This window comes from Puma concolor, chromosome B4 (assembly GCF_028749965.1).
Source record: "Puma concolor isolate L17-30 chromosome B4, mPumCon1.1.hap2, whole genome shotgun sequence".
NCBI lineage: Eukaryota > Metazoa > Chordata > Mammalia > Carnivora > Felidae > Puma > Puma concolor.
In genome coordinates, this window is record NC_141673.1 from 97,417,714 (window position 1) to 97,436,126 (window position 18,413).

Here is an 18,413-nt window from a genome sequence, read left to right on the forward strand (position 1 = left end):
GAAGTAGAATGCTAACCTCATAGGAAGAAAAGCTGCGAAATAACCAGATTCACAGGGCAGGGACCCTCAAAGGCTGGGCAATCGATGGCACTGGTTACACCTGAAAATCTGGACAGCTGAGCCATTGCTCCTTTCCGATCACGGCAGAAGATTAGAAGTTTACGCCCCAGAGACAATAAAGTACAGTGAATTCAGAAAGAACTGAAACCACAATGGCCAGGTGGAATTAACTTAAAACTTATATATGGAGGAGTAAAAGGATGTGTATGTGGCAACCAGGGAGGTTCCCCCACCCCCACCCCAGCCCATTTCCTCTCGCTGCTCTCCCAGGAGGTTGGCAGCTAGACTTAAGCCCTCCAGGATGGCTACCTGTCCGTCTCTGCAGAATGTAGCCAAAGACAAAAGACGTCGAGATATTCATAACAAAGGTATGTATGTCAAGGAAATACCCAGACTTGTCACCCTCGTGGACAAGCCCACCCATGCATGTAGAACTTCCAGTCAGTACTCCAACAACTCTCAGATATGAGTGGACAAGCAGAGATCACCAGATGTTTGGGTATAAAAGAGGAAAGGCAGAGAGTGAAACAAAAAATACCACCCAGCCAAAAACAAACAAAAAAACCCTTAAAACGGCCAGAAGAAGGCATCATGGAGAAAAGACAATGTAGGAAAAACTAATCATCATCATCATCATCATCATTATTATCCTTCCATAAGTAAGAGAAGATGTTGCGACTCTGAGAGGACAAGAGGTTATAATGAGGAACGTGTCCAGAACAACAACAAAAATCCCCCCATGCACATCAAAGGTATGACCTCAGGAATAAAAACTCAATAGAAGGAGTGGGAAATAAACATTAAGGAATCTCCCAAAGAGGAGTTCAAACTACAAGCAGGTGGAAAATAACAAGAGAAGATAAGAAAATCATAGGACCAACGTCCTAATAATGGGAGTTCCAGGGAAAGAACTGAGAAAACAGGGGAGGAAATTTCCCAGAACTGAAGGAAATAAGTGTCAGGTCTGCAATGGCCTGAATGGACTAACACAGACCCACGCCAAGGCACACGACAGTGAATTTAGAATGCGGAGGATAAAAATACTCCCGGAGGACAAATAAACAAACAAAACAAGTTACACACCAAGGATTAAGAGTCAGGAAGGCACGGTCTTTGCAACAGCAGCACTGAAAGACAATACAATGGACCAGTGCCTTCAAAATTCTGGGGGAAACTTATTTCCTGCCTAGAACTGTATCCTTAGGCAACTTATTAAGTCCAACTATCAAATAGGGGGAGAGAGGAAAGATATTTTCTGATGTGCAAGTTTTCAACAATTTTACTTCCCCTCTAGCCCCGCCCCACCCCCTCCCCATCCCTAGGAAGCTATTGAAAACTGTCCTCCATTAAAGCTAGAAAATAAACTAAAACAAGAAAAGGCATGGAATTCAGGAAACGGAATCAAACTCAAAGAGGAGGTGAAGTGAAGAAAGGCCCAGATGGCAGCGGAGCACCACGCGAAAGCCAAGACCAGAGAAGGTGGAAGGTTCTCAGACTCTTGCTCCAGGATTTGTTAACACCCACTGCATCTGAGAAAGGTGAATTAGCAATGAGTACATAAAAATTAAGTTATCAGTACATTAAAAATGGAAGTACAGGGGCGCCTGGGTGGCGCAGTCGGTTAAGCGTCCGACTTCAGCCAGGTCACGATCTCGCGGTCCGTGAGTTCGAGCCCCGCGTCAGGCTGTGGGCTGATGGCTCAGAGCCTGGAGCCTGTTTCCGATTCTGTGTCTCTCTCTCTCTCTGCCCCTCCCCCGTTCATGCTCTGTCTCTCTCTGTCCCAAAAATAAATAAACGTTGAAAAAAAAAATTTTTTTTTAAAAATTAAAAAAAAAAAAAATGGAAGTACATGGTAAAAACACCATAGTTATTAACTCCAGGGAAAACCAGAAGTTACAGTAAAGAAAAGCAATCTTAATAGAGTACGTGAGTCAGATATGATCGCATTTATATAATGACGGCATGGAAACACTAAATATTGACCTGTCTGAAATTATGACTACCTGGATGCTTCTATGGTAGGGCTAGGGGTAGGGGACAAAAGAGATAAAGTGTCATCTTCTACCGTGGGATAAGAAAGGATAATGTCTAGAACTGAAAAAGAAATAAGTAGCAATGTCAGTGTGTAATTTAATTTTTTATTTTATTTTATTTGAGAGAGAGAGAGAGAAAGCAGGCGAGAGGGACTCAGCATGGAGCCCGACGTGGGGCTCGGTTGTTGGATCGTGACCTGAGCTTAAGTCAAGAGTTAGATGTTCAACGGACTGAGCCACCCAGGCACCCTGAGTGTGTGATTTAAGAAATGGAGGTAAATGACTAAAGAATCAGTTCAAAGATATAAAAGTGGTTGCCTCTGGTGGGCAGGAAATCAAGAGTAGGGATGTAGAGTAGGGGGAGGGGGCACAAAAGATTTCGTAATGTACCTTATAAAATTTTTAGCTTCTTTAAACTCTACACGTACAACATAACCATAGAAAACACAAAGACGAGAAATGATGGCTCACAGAAGGGACCGAGGACCACGTGCAGTAGAGGCTAAATTTCCATTCCACACAATTGCACAATTCCTCAAGTGATCATGATGTTGCTATACTTCATGGTCTGCTTTTTATAAATTTTTTTTTCAACGTTTTTTATTTATTTTTGGGACAGAGAGAGACAGAGCATGAACAGGGGAAGGGCAGAGAGAGAGGGAGACACAGAATCGGAAACAGGCTCCAGGCTCCGAGCCATCAGCCCAGAGCCCGACACGGGGCTCGAACTCACGGACCGTGAGATCGTGACCTGGCTGAAGTCGGACGCTTAACCGACTGCGCCACCCAGGCGCCCCTAAATTTTTTAAGGTAGAATTGCTGCGTGTGGTTACACACTGGTGTGGTGGGGGGGGAGAAAAGTCCCCATTTGTGGGCAAAATATCATAGTTATTAGTCACATTAAAGTCTTAATTAGTAGTAGTTCAATACTTAAAAATATATTTTAAAATTTTTGAGAATAATCCTGTGTAGTATTAACATAGCCCCATGCTAAGCACATGCCATTGGGGTCCCTAATCCTGTGGAAATGATGTCAAATGAACTGCCTGGGGACCAAGAGACAATTTATTTCTGGTCAGCCTTAATCTTTTAATGAGGGATTCTTGCTGCGTTGAAGGGGAAAGCATGCTGAATGAGGGCTGCACTCCTTGTCAATGTTTTCTTATTGCGGTTTTCTTCAGCAATTAATGTTCCACGCCAGGGTGCTGGGGGTAAAGGAAATCTGCTCAAGAATGAAAACTGCAATTTCTCACTGGGTCCTTTAAAGGGAAAGCCTTTTCTCTCTCCTTTTCTTCCTTCTTTTCTTTTTGTTTTTGGTTGGATTTGATTCTGGAGGGACACAACTGCCAATCATCTATACAAGAACCTTGGCATTTACTCAAAGAAGCAATTTTACAGACCCATAGTAAAACAAATCACTGTGAACCCTGAGGCTGTTTTCAGCATTGGAAAGCACACTGGCCTAATCCTGGTTCAGCTACCAACTTGCTGTGTGATCCTGAACAAGTGGCCTAACCTCTCTGATCTCACTTTGTGGGTCTACCAAATAAAGAACGAGTCCCAGACACTTCACCGCCCAGAAATCTCTCACAACAGACCACAGCTTCTAACAGAAGTACAATGGAAACCACACGATGTGATTTGAGATGTGTAGGCCCCACAGTAAAAAGAAGTAAAAGGAAAGAATTTACATTACTTTTGATTACTTTTTAAATTTGATATATCTAAAATATTATCACTTAAATATGTAACCAATCTAAAAACGTAAGATACTTCACATTTTTCTTTTAAAAAAATTTTTTTTAACGTTTATTTATTTTTGAGACAGAGAGAGACAGAGCATGAACGGGGGAGGGTCAGAGAGAGAGGGAGACACAGAATCTGAAACAGGCTCCAGGCTCTGAGCGGTCGGCACAGAGCCCGACGTGGGGCTCGAACTCACGGACCGTGAGATCGTGACCTGAGCCGAAGTCGGACGCTTAACCGACTGAGCCACCCAGGCGCCTCAACTTCACATTTTTCTACTAAGTTTTTGAAGTCTGGTACGCATTTAGCACTGACAGCATACTTAGGGATTGGCTCTGTTTCAAGTGCTCAGTACGTGGCCAGTGGCTAATTGTACTGGACAAAACAGCTACAGGCATTTGGTTTTCGAAAGCTTTTGCTTCCCCACGAGCAGTTACTAGGAACAACTGATTTATCCACATATTGATAATTCCTGCCCAAAGCAGAGGAACCTCATGCTTCCCTAGCTTGATTAACCTTACAGTATTATCCTCAAATACAGAATTACCATAGGGCATCTGGAATACTAGAGTTGGCTCACAGACCCGCCCCCATCTCTTTTTTCAGACACATAGGTGTCTGGGGGCCATAATTGGACTAGATAATACCTTAGGGTCTCTTCCAGCTCTATCATTTGGTAATCTCCGTGTTTGATCACTGGCAACAGTATCAATTATACAGGCACTTACCAGTGATGTAAAGATTCAGGGTTTCAAAAAGGGAGTGGGTCATGTGCCCAGGAGAGTACTAGAGGGAGCTGGCATCTGCTCTCTTGATGTAAGCCAGTTCCCTCTAAGGTCACAGTGTTCCCGAGAGCTCTCATTAACCCTGAAGGCTGCAAAAAGAGACAACAGGCATGGACATGTGTGAAAGATTGCTGCAGTTTCACGGTGGAAGAGTCTTTAGAAGTCACCCGGTTCAGAACTCTCATGCTTCTGTCTTCTCCAAGAGACTTGCCCATGATCACCTGTCTGCTGAGGGACAGATCTCTTGTCCTGCCTCGTGATGCCGAGCGCTCTTTCACTCACAACTTAAAATTCCACACACTGAAAACAAAACAAACCACAATAAAGTCTCTCTTCTAGGAACGAACTGAGGGTGCTCAAAAGGCATCGTATTTGCACATTCAAAATGATCAGGAATCCTGTTATGGACCCACAATGAGGGTGTGGGTGTGAAATCTACAAATTCTTGGCTTTTATTTTGGAATCATGTCAATTACATACGCTCTTTGCAGTTTTGTCATACTTGGAAGTTCGGATAGCGGTCTATAGATATAGGTCTTTAATCAGGAACAAGTGGGAAAACAAATTAAGTTGTACTTAATTGATACTGATTTTGTAGGAGAGAAAATATTTCAAAACACAGGATGCAGGCATAAAAAAAAAATAATAATAAAATGGAGACTTGCTATGAAAGGACCACAAGAGCATCATCCTGTAGTCCCCAAAGGAAGTAAATACTCCATGATGGTCTATGCAGGAGGCCTGGAAGAATCCCGCTGGAAATGTGGGCATCTTTTTAAAAACAAGAGCCCTAGCCCATTCTCTGAATCCCTAGAACAGCTTCCATCTTGTGCCTCCCAATCCTCCCCTCCCTGGATACGTGGTCACTTTTTGTCGCCAATGCCTGAATTATGCAATCAAACCTGCTAAAACGAGTGCCAAAATTAGATGCCAAGCACATACGGCATGCTATTGGCAGAATCCTTCATCTGGTTCTCAAGTTCCCAGCTAACTCCACTGTCCAGAATTACTCAGAGTTTAAGCTAGAGGATTCTGAAGAGCGTGAGCGACGTGACTAAACAGACGCAAAGACGGACACAAACCAAAGGCAAAGGATGCTTGCTGCATGAGGAGCCACGAAATTGACTCCATGGCTTAGTGAGTGACTTCTACTCTGCAGAGGAAGACCGGTGAAGCCCGATGTACCTCATCTTTACAAAAAGGGAGAGGCGGTAAGGAAATGGAATATTATCACTGCCACTGTTCTTACTAATTGTAATGGTGGAGGTGGAATTGGTGATAAGGGAGACAGGAGCACTTCATTCCTTAATTGAGTCAACCAATATTTATGGAGCACCTCCTCAGGGAAGGCATGGCTCTAGGGAGCAGGCACACAGCAATGGACAAAACAGAGTGAAATCTCTGTTCTTAAAAACCTTGCATTCTTGTCAGGATAGACAATAAATAAATAAACAAGTAGAACGTCAAATGGTGGTTAAGTTTTATGGAGAAAAAAAATGTCATGGAAAGGGTGTGCTGGTGAGGGCATGAGGGCTGCTATGAAGGACTCACATTAAGCAGACATCTGAAGGAGGGGAGGGTGTGGGCCACGGGAATATCTAGAAGAAGAGGATCCCAGACACAGAGAACAGGAAGTGCAAAGGCCCTGAGGTAGGAATATGCGTGGCCTAACCTTCCATCATGGCTCACCAGACTTACTATTTAACAGGCTCCTAATAGGCCTCTCCGCTTTTAGGCTCCTCCCTCCCTCCTTATACTCTCCCTCCTCTTATCTCTCCAGCAGCCAGAGTGATTCTTTAAAAATCAAAGTCGGACTATGTCAGTCCTCTGCTTAAAATTTTCACTGGCAAATTAAAAGCCAAACTTTTTACAATGGCCTGAAGGGTCTTCCCAAATTCTGTTCCCACCCCTCCTTCCAAACCCGAGTGTCCCTCACCTGCCAGACATCATTTCAGACACACTTGCTTCATCGCTGTGCCTTTTTAATACACCCAACATATTTCCTCCTCAAGGCCTTCACGGCTCTCCGTGCTTGGAATACATTTAACCCAGAGAGCGGCACGGCTTTCTTCCTCACTCCTCTATTTTGTTAGCTGCTGCCTCTCAATGATATGGAACGTACGTACCTGGCATACAGCAGGTGCTCCGTACTTTCAGAAAGAATGAATCTGGCCATCTCCTTTCTTCCCAGCTACACCACAGTGCTGACCAGCACAGGGGAAAATCACACAGACGGACCGACCTGTATACCAACACAGATGCCCCGTCTCCTGCTGGGAGGCAATGCCAGGTCCCCCAATTTGCCAAGCAACCAATCTCTGGCTTACTCGGCCACTCTCCCGTTGCCTTTTAACTGCTACCTCTTCCATGTGTGGCTTCTCTGTAGGGTGCAGGGTGGGGGGCGGGAATGAATTCCATGGGGGAATTCTCATTACCTTCCAGCCTGCCCTCATCCAGCTGTAGTTTTCTACATGCCTTTCTTCTTGTTTCAGTGGAATGAACCCATCCTCCTATTGAACACGAAGGAACGCCTCCATTTTTATTTTGTATCTCGTTTTCTCCCATTTCTACAAGACCTAGTCCCCTCAGTCACCCCTTACTTCTCCTCTGTTTTCAGCTCTCAACTCTCACCGGCAATTCTTCATGGACGAACACCTGCCACTGAACAAACGAAACCCTCCCTTTACCCACGGCTGCCCCTCCCCCACTCCTCTCTGATCTGTTCTAATCCACGGTCAGCCAAAGGGACACCTACCATCACTTTTTTCCACGCTTCAATGTACAGCAGTCAGGTCGGCGCTAGCCTCTCCCCACCTCAAAAACTGTTCTGACCGAGTCACTGATGACTTCCTTAGTCCTCATCTTCTCTGACCTCTCACAGTACTTGGTTGTTCAGGATCGCTCTCTCCTTCCCGAAATCCGCTTTCTTTGGTCTGTCTAGGATTTCCCTCCTCTTTCTCCCTGTGCTTCTGCACAGGCTCCTCCTTCTCATCTTGACACCCTACATAATGGGCCCTTTACAAAGAGCCATCTTTTCTGCTTCTTGCTCTCAACCTTCTCATCTGATGTCGCTAAACCTTGCCCAATGAATCTACTTAATGTCAGTTGCGTATTTCCAGTTCACTCCATCCCCACTGCCGCTGCCTTAGTTTAGACTTGTATTTTTTCTCACCTGGATCAGTGCAACAGCTTTTTACCTCACCCCGTCCTCTGTGTTGCTACCTATGAAAGCTTTTAAACGTAAATCTGATCGCGTCTCTTTCCTATTTAAATTCCCTTGAGCCACCCTACAACCTTCAGGGTGAAATCTGAACTCATTAGGATGGCATACCCTGAGCCCCTCAAAAGCTAGCACCCACTTCCTCCTTCAGCCAGTCACAGACTTGCAGTTATTGGTTCATATATGTGTATACTTCCCAGATTTTTCTTACACACAGAAATCACTGAATTGCATTTCTTGGGTCAACACCCAGAGGCTAACTTATATATAATTGTATACACATACAAACCAAGGTGGCATAGTCTTTTGGCCTTACGGTTGCAAGCTACTTTTTGAGAACTTTCTGAAAAGATATTTAGAGAGAAATAGCACATAAGCGAGAAAAGTTATCCTTCTGAACTCGTTACCACGGACATCATGTAATGGGTTGATTCCAAGCATTTCCCAGTGATCCCCCGATCCCTCTGTCTTCCTATTACATTAGTGAACGTTCCACAGAGTCCACTTTAAAATGAAAAATAAAATACAAAACCCATTGTCATAAGTGTTCACCGGAAGAAAACATCCAAATATACACATATACATACTGTTATGGTAAAAGAAGACGCTCTCTCTCACCCAGTAGATTTCAGACACATTTTAGCTGTGTGGCCAGGTTTAAAAACTCCTCCCTGGCAAACCTACAACTCTCCTTTTTCTCTTTGAAAAGCACGGAGAGTATATAAATTAACCATCTGTTTACTGCCACAGATCCAAGAAGACCTTTTCCAAAAGCCTAACTGTAAGGTTTTAGGTTCATCACGAGCAGACAAGCAAAGTGAAAGAGGGTAGTTAGTAAAGATTTGCTAGGAGAGCCAAGGAGTGCATCTTTGACTTCAGCAAATAATCCGACAGTTTGCATTTTCTTACGGGTTAAAGTGAAATGTAGTACCATTGTGCACATTTGCAAAAATGATGATGTGTCACTTCTGGCATATCTAATGCATGGCACACAAAAAGAGATTTATATGTCATAAAACACTACATAACCACAACATACTTATAAATTACAAAGATCAGTCTGTACCTACCTGGAAGACACTCTCGAGTAGTATGCCACAGGGCTTCTTCACTGATCCTGTCCCATTCAATCCTGTCCTTCCAAATAATTAACACAAAGGCCTATAGGGACTTCTCATCTAAGCTGTTTGACATACAGTAGAAGAGATTCTCAAGAGGGAAGAACATAAGATCCAAATTGCCTCAGCCAGCTTAAATGAAATTTAATAGGATTAAATGTAAAGGCACACATTTAGCTTAAAAAAAAATCCACTGAAGCATAAGGGAGGAGAATTCTGACTTTGGCTACAGTCCGAGTAAAAATGGTCAACCTGAGTACGACATCGATACTAAAATGCGATCACCTTATGCCACACTGATGAAGTGCCTACTGATTTAGTCAACAATTCGTTTACACCTAATGGATGTCCTACTCCCATTCCCCTTAGCCCAGTTGGTGTGCAAATCACATTTTCTAAATTTTTTTTTTAGTGTTTTTTATTTTTGAGACAGAGAGACAGAGCATGAGTGGGGAGGGGCGGGGAGAGGGAGAGAGAGAGAGAGAGAGAGAGAGAGAGACAGAATCTGAAGCAGGCTCCAGTCTCTGAGCTGTCAGCACAAAGCCTGAAGCGGGGCTCGAACTCACAAACCATGACATCAAGACCTGAGCTGAAGTTGGATGCTTAACCAACTGAGCCACCGAGGAGCCCCAACCACATTTTCACACAAATATTAATAAAACTGGAAGAACAGGGACAGAAGGGCACTCAGGAGGAAGACCAGAATGGTAAATTATCCAGGAGGATTCGTCTCAGGTGAGCAGAGGCCCAACGTGGAAACAAGACTGAAGGGACAAGATAATCATCTTTAAATGTATGACTAATAACAAAAACGACAGTCAGCATTGATTAAGGAACTATACTACTGGCCAGGCATATTGTAACATATTCTCCATTATATCTTAATCCCTGCCAAGGAGCTGTTATTTCTCATCTTCCCAATGAGGAAAAGCAGTTCAAAAAAGATGATCCAGTGATTCTAAAATTCGACGAGCTGGTAATGGCAAAGGTGGGAGTCAAATCCATACCTGACTCCAAAGTTTAGTTTGTCTCTAGAATTAATGCAGAAGGAACATGTCCCGTTTGGTCCCACATGACAAAACTAGAACCAAAGGGCAAAGTGACAATGAAGTGAATTTCAGAGAAGTCTTATCCTATCCAGACACATCCAAAAATGGGATGGAAAAGGGAGCAGTGACATGCTCTTCACTGACCATATCCAAGCAGAAGGTCAACGTCCTGCTGTATCTGGGATGCCACTGAGACATTCATGACTTGGGTGACAAGTCAAAAAATATCATCTCTGAGGGCCTTTACAGCTCTTAGACTCATCGATATGTATCAGATATTATTAAAAGCAATTTTTTAAAAAGGAAATAAAACACTTCCCAAGAACTGGACGCTGCCCATGTTAGAAAGCTGGTCCCATCGTTTTCTTGGAGTAGGGCTTAGCTACCGTTTCACTGCACAGGCAGGCTTCTCAGCATGCTAACAGAATTTAGAAACAACAACAACAAAAAAATTCATTGCACACAACTCGCTAAAGCCTCATACGTGAACGAGGAACAAAGATAACAAGGAAAACAAGCCACTGCCATTCTGTGTGTTGACCTGGGCAACGCAAACGTGGAACCACTTAACTTTGCCACGAATAAAGGACACGAAAACAAGGTGAAACACGGTGCTGTGCAATAGCTTACAATCTGATGCTAGACTTCCAGATGTTTTTCTGCTCAGTATCCCCATACCCCTTCTGCTGGGGGAATCCCAGGATTGGCAGGCTTTCTCACCTGTTCTCTGGATCAGAAGCCGGGCCCATCAGATGCACCTGTCCCAGTTTTTGAATCTTAAGGGAGTGACCACTTCCCCAGGGATGTTGGCATCATGGCAGGGGCATCAGCTTCATAAGTTGTGTGCCCACTGGCAGCCACACAGCGGAGGCATTCAGGGAGCACTGTCCCTGTGGTAGGACCTCGGCTGAGCTCTGGCCCCTGAGGAAGCCTTGGGGTCTGCTTTTATTTGTTTTCTGATGTTTATTTGAGAGAGAGAGAGAGAGAGAGAGAGAGAGAGAGAGAGAATATGCGTGCGTGAGCAGGGGAGGGGCAGAGACAGAGGGAGAGAGAGATTCCCAAGCCCACTCCATGCTATCAGCACAGAGCCCGACACAGGGCTCCATCCCAGGAACCGTGAGATCATGACCTGAGCCAAAATCAAGAGTCGGACACTTCTGCTTAACTCACGCTTCACACCTGAGCGCCACCCAGGCGCCCCTGCTTTTTTTTTTCTTAATTGAGCCCATGAATTACCTAATATCTTTCCAATGAGACCTTTTTCTAAGTTATACATAACTTACATATGTATGCATACATATATATACATAACTAAGTTATATATAACATATACATAACATATATATAACATATACATTATGTTATAAATAACATAACTTGTTACTTGCACGTAAGAATTGACACACTTCTAACAGTGTTCCATCACAGAATGAGTCTGCTAAATATCTGCTCTTGTCCTGATGTAGTAAAAAGGATACTGACCCTAAAAACTACTTCCAACATAAACCCACAATTTTTCTAAAATGCTGGCACCCCAGCCATTGAGATTATCTCAACTTAAAAAAAGTCAGCTACATCTATTAGAGAAGATAACAATTGTGCTTCTATTAATCAGCGATGTGATAAATTATGACTCACAGACTGGTTCATTCATTCGGCACATATTGAAAGCCTCCTCTGTGCTAGGAAGAGAAAAAAAAGAATGAGTCCTAATTAACCCTATTGTTTTTTGGCATCCGTGTAACAGAAAGCAGGGAAGGCTAAAGGTAGAACATTTGTAATGCTATAGTCACAGAAGAAAAAAATTACGTGCACAACCTTTTTAAAAGTCATGTCATTTATTTGATGGTGCATAATACTTTACTTCAGACAGACTTGACCCACTCATTTAATTACACAGCACACTAGACAAACACAGAAGGGAGTCACTGGTCACTTCTCAGCGATTTTCTTTCCACCTTTTACCTCCACAAAGGATTCTCATAATGTACGCAATTGTAACAGCAGCAATTGCTCTACCAACCAATTTTTGAGTAAAAGCCTGGCTGTCCGGAAAAACCTCAGAAATGAACGATTCTGAAGATCCAAGATTTCAGGGTATCGTACTGAGCACCAGAGGTTATTTCAGTGATTATTTTAACAACTCAGGGGAAATTTTTCTACATTACATTATATATTTTCCTTCTGGCAGAAAAGAAAAAAAAAATAGTAGGCAGCGAAATGGTTGCATCACTTGAACTATGCCATTTCTAGCCTAGAAATGTTTCTGCCTTGATTCCCTAGGTAGAAAAGTAAGTGGGTCTTAGCGTGGAGGTTATTTTTAGCACCTGACTTCTTTTTTGAGAAATTCGTTCTTTTCTTGATGTGAATGATTACCAAGACAGGCTTTCAACTACAGTTTTAGATCAAAAATGAGCACATCACAGGAAAAAGTTAGAGGAATTTCAAGTTTTTAAGAAGGGAACTCAGCAAATTTGGTAGCAAGTTCTGAGGGAGGGCTTGCGTGCTAAGTTCCTGCCAAATATATTTGGTGCAGTGATTCTCCAAGAGCCGTAAAAAGGACAAGCTATAAAATAGCAAATCAGTTCTCAAATGATGGGAGGTTGAGTTTTAAAGGAGGTCTTATTCTAGAAAGCACACACACATAAACACAGGTGGCGGTGTGCATGCATACGGAAGCTACTAGGTCCAAGTTTCGTGTTTGCTCGAAAACCTAACCTGTGAGAATACACGGCAAAGTACCGAATCTAGTTCTGAATTCTTCAGGGTCCAGACGTAGGAAGAACAACAGCCATACCAACATCTGCTTCCAAAATGAATCTGATTTTGGTTGTTTGGGAGAAAAAAAACCCCGCCAGCCCAAGTCTGACAGTGTGACAACGTTCGAGAAGCTACAATAAGGGGATAGTCTCAGGGCTGGAGGACTTGAAAAGTCAGTTACACAAAAGAATGACATGTCTGAATCCCCGAGACCTTTTACCTGAGATCACCCACACCCAGGGCTCTGACCTCAGAGAAAGAACTCGGCTTTCATAACCACACAGCTGAAGCCCAGGATCCACAACTGGGCTAGTTGAATGGCGTCTGAAAGAAGAGTGGTGTTTAGAAAAGAAAAATAAGAACTCTTTGACCCGTCAGGGAAGTTCCCTTTCTACTCTTCCAACCGGGCAAACGATTTCAGGCAGAGTTCAGAGGGAGTTGCATCCACAAGAAGAAGGCAGCCGATGGACACACAGGTTTCACTCGGTACCTCAGCCTGGTCCTGGTCAATTTGGCACACATCCACATCGCGAGTCTGGCGCTGTGCTGGGGCCCAGAAAACTGACTCTGCCTTAGAGCTTATGAGGAGTACTAACGAGACTTCATCGTCTAGGGAGGGGAAAAAAAAAAAAGTTTCTTCTGGGGAAACCCCTCCTCGAGTGACTTATAGCAGATAAGGTCACATTAAAACCAGCTGTATGCTGGGGCGCCTGGGTGGCTCAGTCGGTTAAGCGTCCGACTCTTGATCTCAGCTCAGGTCATGCTCTCACGGTTGGTGGGATCGAGCCCCGCTTCAGGGCGGTGCTTGGGATTTTCTGTCTCCTTCTGTCTCTGCCCCTCCCCTACTCACACTGTCTCCGTCTCTAAATAAATAAATAAGCTTAAAAAAACAAAAACAACAGGTGTATGCCAGGCCTGGCTGTGTAAACAATCACCGGGGACGGCCCAGGAAGACAGCATCGTTTACTAAGTACCTGCCGTGTGCCACACGCTCTAATAGGCACTTCATAAGCAACAACTCATGCAACACAACAGTGTACTATAGGTACTGGGAGCCTCCTTTCAGGCATGAGAAAAATGAGACTTTGTGACGTTCAGGCACATAGGGCATTTTTGACAATCAGCACAGCCTGCCCTGAGAACAGAACAGAAGTTTCAGTCTAGTTAGATGCGATTCACCCACTCATCGATACTTCAGAGCCCTCTATGGTCAGCTCAACCCTGTGCTGCATTCTGGGGGAACGCAGTAGTGATCTAGATGGCACGGTTCCAGCCCTCTACAGCGTGTGGTTTAGGCTTAAGGACAGGGTGGGAACCCATGTTGTAAGAAGGGAAGTAGAGAGCCTGTTGGAAGTACACTGGGGGCGCTGGTGAGTCCTCAGGCATAAGTGACTTCGGCAGAGGTCTAAAGGATGAGTTGGAATTATATTGAATTTATCTTGCTGAATTAGGGGGGTGGGGGCGGTACGGGGGGGGAAGGGCTCAGCCTAGAGAAGAGTGTTGCAGCCAGAAGGAAGAGAGAGAAGGTGATCTGTACAGGAAACTGAAAAAGGCCCAGTATGGCTGGAAAGCAGAGAGCAAGGAGGTGAGTATACAAAATAAAGCTGCAGAGGTGAGTGGGACCCAGGGTGTGCGGGACCCTGCAGGCTGCTGCATTTGTCCTAGGTGCAGTGGGAAGGTCCTGAGGGGTTTTAACGGTAGGGGGAAGGGGACAATGGAAAGCACTTTAATTAAATAACATTCTTTAATGCTAATTCTTTGCTTGCAGTTTAACACAATGAATCTAGGTGCAAAGTGGCCAGCTGGGGACGGATGTGATCATGATTTCGTTAAGACAAAAATAATCCTAGACAATGCTAGAAAAAAATTACAGTAGAGAAAGAGGGAAAAAAAAAACCCTCTACCTGTAGTCCTTTCACCTAGAGATAACCACAAGAACTATTTTCCTGCATTTCCTTCTGGTCTATTTTAATGGATTTTTTAAAATGGGATTATTTTGAGGACACAGATGTGTATCCTTCCTTTGCAATTATATGAGATGAACATTTCAAAAACATGATTTTTAACTGCCGCATAATATTCTGGTGTAATGACCTTCCCTAATTCATTGAACTGATGTCTTGTTGGCCGTACGTCCATGTGTGAGAACCACTGTCGGCATCTGAGACTGTTTCCTAGTGATGGATTTTTAGAGAAGAGGTTACTGAGCTGAGGAGTTAAACTGTTTTAAGGATCTTAACCCACATGTGCCAAAGGGTATGCTCAGCAGATTGCGTTTTTGTTCTCGGGTGGGTTGCTGTTGGTGGTGGTTTTTTTTTTTTTTTAACATTTATTTATTTTTGAGAGAGCGAGACAGAGCATGAGTGGGGGAGGGGCAAAGAGGGGGTTATACAGAATCCAAAGAAGGCTCCAGACTCTGAGCTGTCAGCACAGAGCCCGACGCGGGGCTCGAACTCACAAACCGCAAGATCGTGACCTGAGCCGAAGTCGGACGCTCAACTGCCTGAGCCACCCAGGTGCCCCTGTTGGTGTTTTTTCATGTCACTTACACATACATGCCTCTTGCGTGAGCTGCTGTTGCAAATCTGTTATGCCTACCTGTGCCAAGCACGAATCCATGGGCACGGCTCCCCACCACCAACTAGTCTGAATTGAGAATTAGCATTAAAAAAAAAAATCTGCCAGCTAAAAAACCAAAATCTTGTATGGTATCATTTCAAGTACATACTTCCAGTATTTGTTCTTTGGTGAGTTAATTTCAATGCTCAGTCTAAAGGAGAAGTCAGGTCCCCACCCTGGGACTCTGTAGTGCTGCTATGACATAAGGGCTTTGTCCTGACCTGTTTGTCTTCACCTCACTGGAGATTTACCTCAGTACCTGAAATCAATTTCCATCACCCCATAGCTTCCTGCACGTGGTCCTGAGCTCCTTCTCCCACGGGACTATGAGCTCCTAGGCTGAGCCTTGACGGTTCCATCACTGGTAGACTGGCTTCCAAACCCAGGGCTGGTAATAACCATCATCTCTGGGCATCACCATCAAGCATGGTTAGTGGGCATGGGGCCTGATGCTGTGGCAGATGCAGAAGAAAGTGCATTAAACAGCTCCCTAGAACTCCAGAAACATTAGTAGAAGATAGATCATACTGGCTTGGACAGACCTGAAGAACTACAGGAAATAAAAACAGATCAGCACAAGGAAGCAATCAGTAACACGCTGATGTGCACACAGAAAACATAATGCTTGGTGCAGGGAACTCTGGCTGCCCCACTAACTGTTCACAAACCATTGCTTGGGTGCTCCGCCTGCCTGGCTTATCAGGTTCCTCTGTCCTTTTCAGTGGCTCCCACAATAGGGATATTTATAAATGTGGAAAGACTCAACTCAGGGAGTGACCTGAGCACAGACTCAGAAGTAGGGCAGTGACAGTGTCTTCTGTACATATTTTGATGGGGTGGGTAGAGACCCCTCTGGAGTGTAAATTCTACAAATTAACAGGACAACATGTCTGCTCCTGTTCACTGAAGTTTCCACATCGTCTAGCATCCGCCTGGCACATGATGGCTGCTCAGTTCATATTTGCTGCAAAAGCGAACACAAACTCACATAAAAACATTTTAGTAAGTCATAAAGAGGAGTATCTGTATTTTATTCGACGTGTAACTCCAGCACTCATCACAGGGCCTGCCACAAAATAAGTCTGGCAATTGCTTGTTGTGACTGGCTAAGTTTTCTTCCACAATGAACTTTCCAGGATTAGAACCTAGAGTCTCCCAGTGAAGGAGACTGCCCCCCACTATCAGCCTCCCTGCCTTGGCCAGGACTTTTGTAGCCACCATCCACAGTTCAGAGTCCCAAGTTTACGGTCCCGGGAATCAGCTTTACCCTTCTGGACCCCCACGTTTTCCTGTACTCTCAATCATTAATAGCCACATTCTCAAATCATAGATTTGACTGGAGAAAACAAATTGCCCTCTGCTACAAGATGTCATGCAAGGTTGAGACTGTGCCTGGATAGGAATTAAAGATACAGCACGCAGCGAAGGCATCTAGCCATGCCCAAATCTGCAGACGTCATGTTTTTATACACACAGTTCCTGATGAGACACTCCGTTGTGACCCATTCAGAGGAAGAGGGATGGATAATTCCCTAGCCTGCCCCCATGGAGCCACAGTCCTCTCCCGCATCATTCAGAATTCCTGGGGCCTGGCTAAAACAGCACTCTCCCTCATTCAGAGGCTAGCTAACAAGTTACCAGTTGTTCATTTTCTCCCAAGTTCCTTCAAGAGGCAGGGCAGTGGTTATGATGAGCTCCTCCTTGCGGAACCACAGTTGGAATCTACGTGCATTTTGCCAGATTAATTATTAGGCTAGAAAAGGTGGTTAGTAGAAACAGGTCAACCTGTACTATATTTCAGACAGAATATGAGCTATATATGGGTTTTTATGAGCTAAGGGGACAGCTGAACACCATTTGTTTACATTTAACTCTTTATACAAATTTTTTTTTAATGTTTATTTATTCTTGGAAGTGAGAGAGAGAGGGGCGCCTGGGTGGCTCAGTCGGTTAAGCGTCCGACTTCGGCTCAGGTCATGATCTCACGGTCCGTGAATTCAAGCCCCGCGTCAGGCTCTGTGCTGACCGCTCAGAGCCTGGAGCCCATTTCAGATTCTGTGTCTCCCTCTCTCTCTGCCCCTCCCCTGTTCATACTCTGTCTCTCTCTGTCTCAAAAATAAAAAAATAAAACATTAAAAAAAAGAAAGAAAGAAAGTGAGAGAGAGAGACAGAGAGAGAGAGGGCAGAAAGAGAGAGAGAGAGGGAAACAGAGTCTGAAGCAGGCTCCAGGCTCTGAGCTGTCAGCACAGAGTGCAACGCAGGGCTCAAACTCGTGAACCACGAGATCATGACCTGAGCTGAAGTTGGACGCTTAACCGACTGAGCCACCCAGGCGCCCTGTTTACATTTAATTCTTTACCACCAGGAGGAAAAATGTGCTCCAGGGATAAATGTGATTTGGGGACACACATTCTAAGGTACAGAATGACCCTGCCATTTCACATGCCTGCAGGGCCTGGAGCAAGCAGATGGACAGGGCACTGCAGCGATACGAAGGAGAGTCCACAAGCTGGCCCAAGCCTAGTGCCTGACTCTTGGAGGTCTGTCTGCACAAGGCCCATGCCCCGTTTGTAAACTCTCTTAGGTGGTTAAGACGCGGGTTGTTGATGGAGTTCCCCAGGCAGTGGGGCCACAATGCAGGACAAGATGAAAGCCGGGCATTCTGCTGCCAGGAGGAACATCTCTCAACCCTGGACACGAAACTGCCCTGAAGCTTCCCACCATCCTTCCTCATTCAACTCCCTCTTCCATTAAAAGCAAAAGCAAAACAAAACACCTCTCCTTTCTGAGATCTCTGAGATCGGCCAACTTCTCCATCGGCCTTGCGGCTGGGGTCCTGCCCCAACAGTCCCTTGCCCTCAGTTGTCTGGGCTCCAGGTCTGCCCTCCTTCCCATGACACACCGTGTGTCCCCGTTCTCCCCAAGCTATCTCGTTTCTCTGCGGCTGCACCAGCAGCCTTGGTCACCCAAGGGCACGGCAGCACGCAGCCCATGTTCCCTCTCCCCGACTTTCGGGTCAAAGG

General features: G+C 44.7%; 1 protein-coding gene and 1 long non-coding RNA gene across 4 annotated transcripts in view; both read right to left on the minus strand.

Annotated features, from left to right (window-relative positions):
• The window catches only part of ETV6 (ETS variant transcription factor 6), a 253,331-nt gene that overhangs the window by 111,465 nt on the left and 123,453 nt on the right, over nucleotides 1-18,413 (minus strand). The window lies entirely within an intron of this gene.
• LOC147579314 (uncharacterized) overlaps nucleotides 1-18,413 on the minus strand; it is a 41,582-nt gene that overhangs the window by 20,091 nt on the left and 3,078 nt on the right. The window lies entirely within an intron of this gene.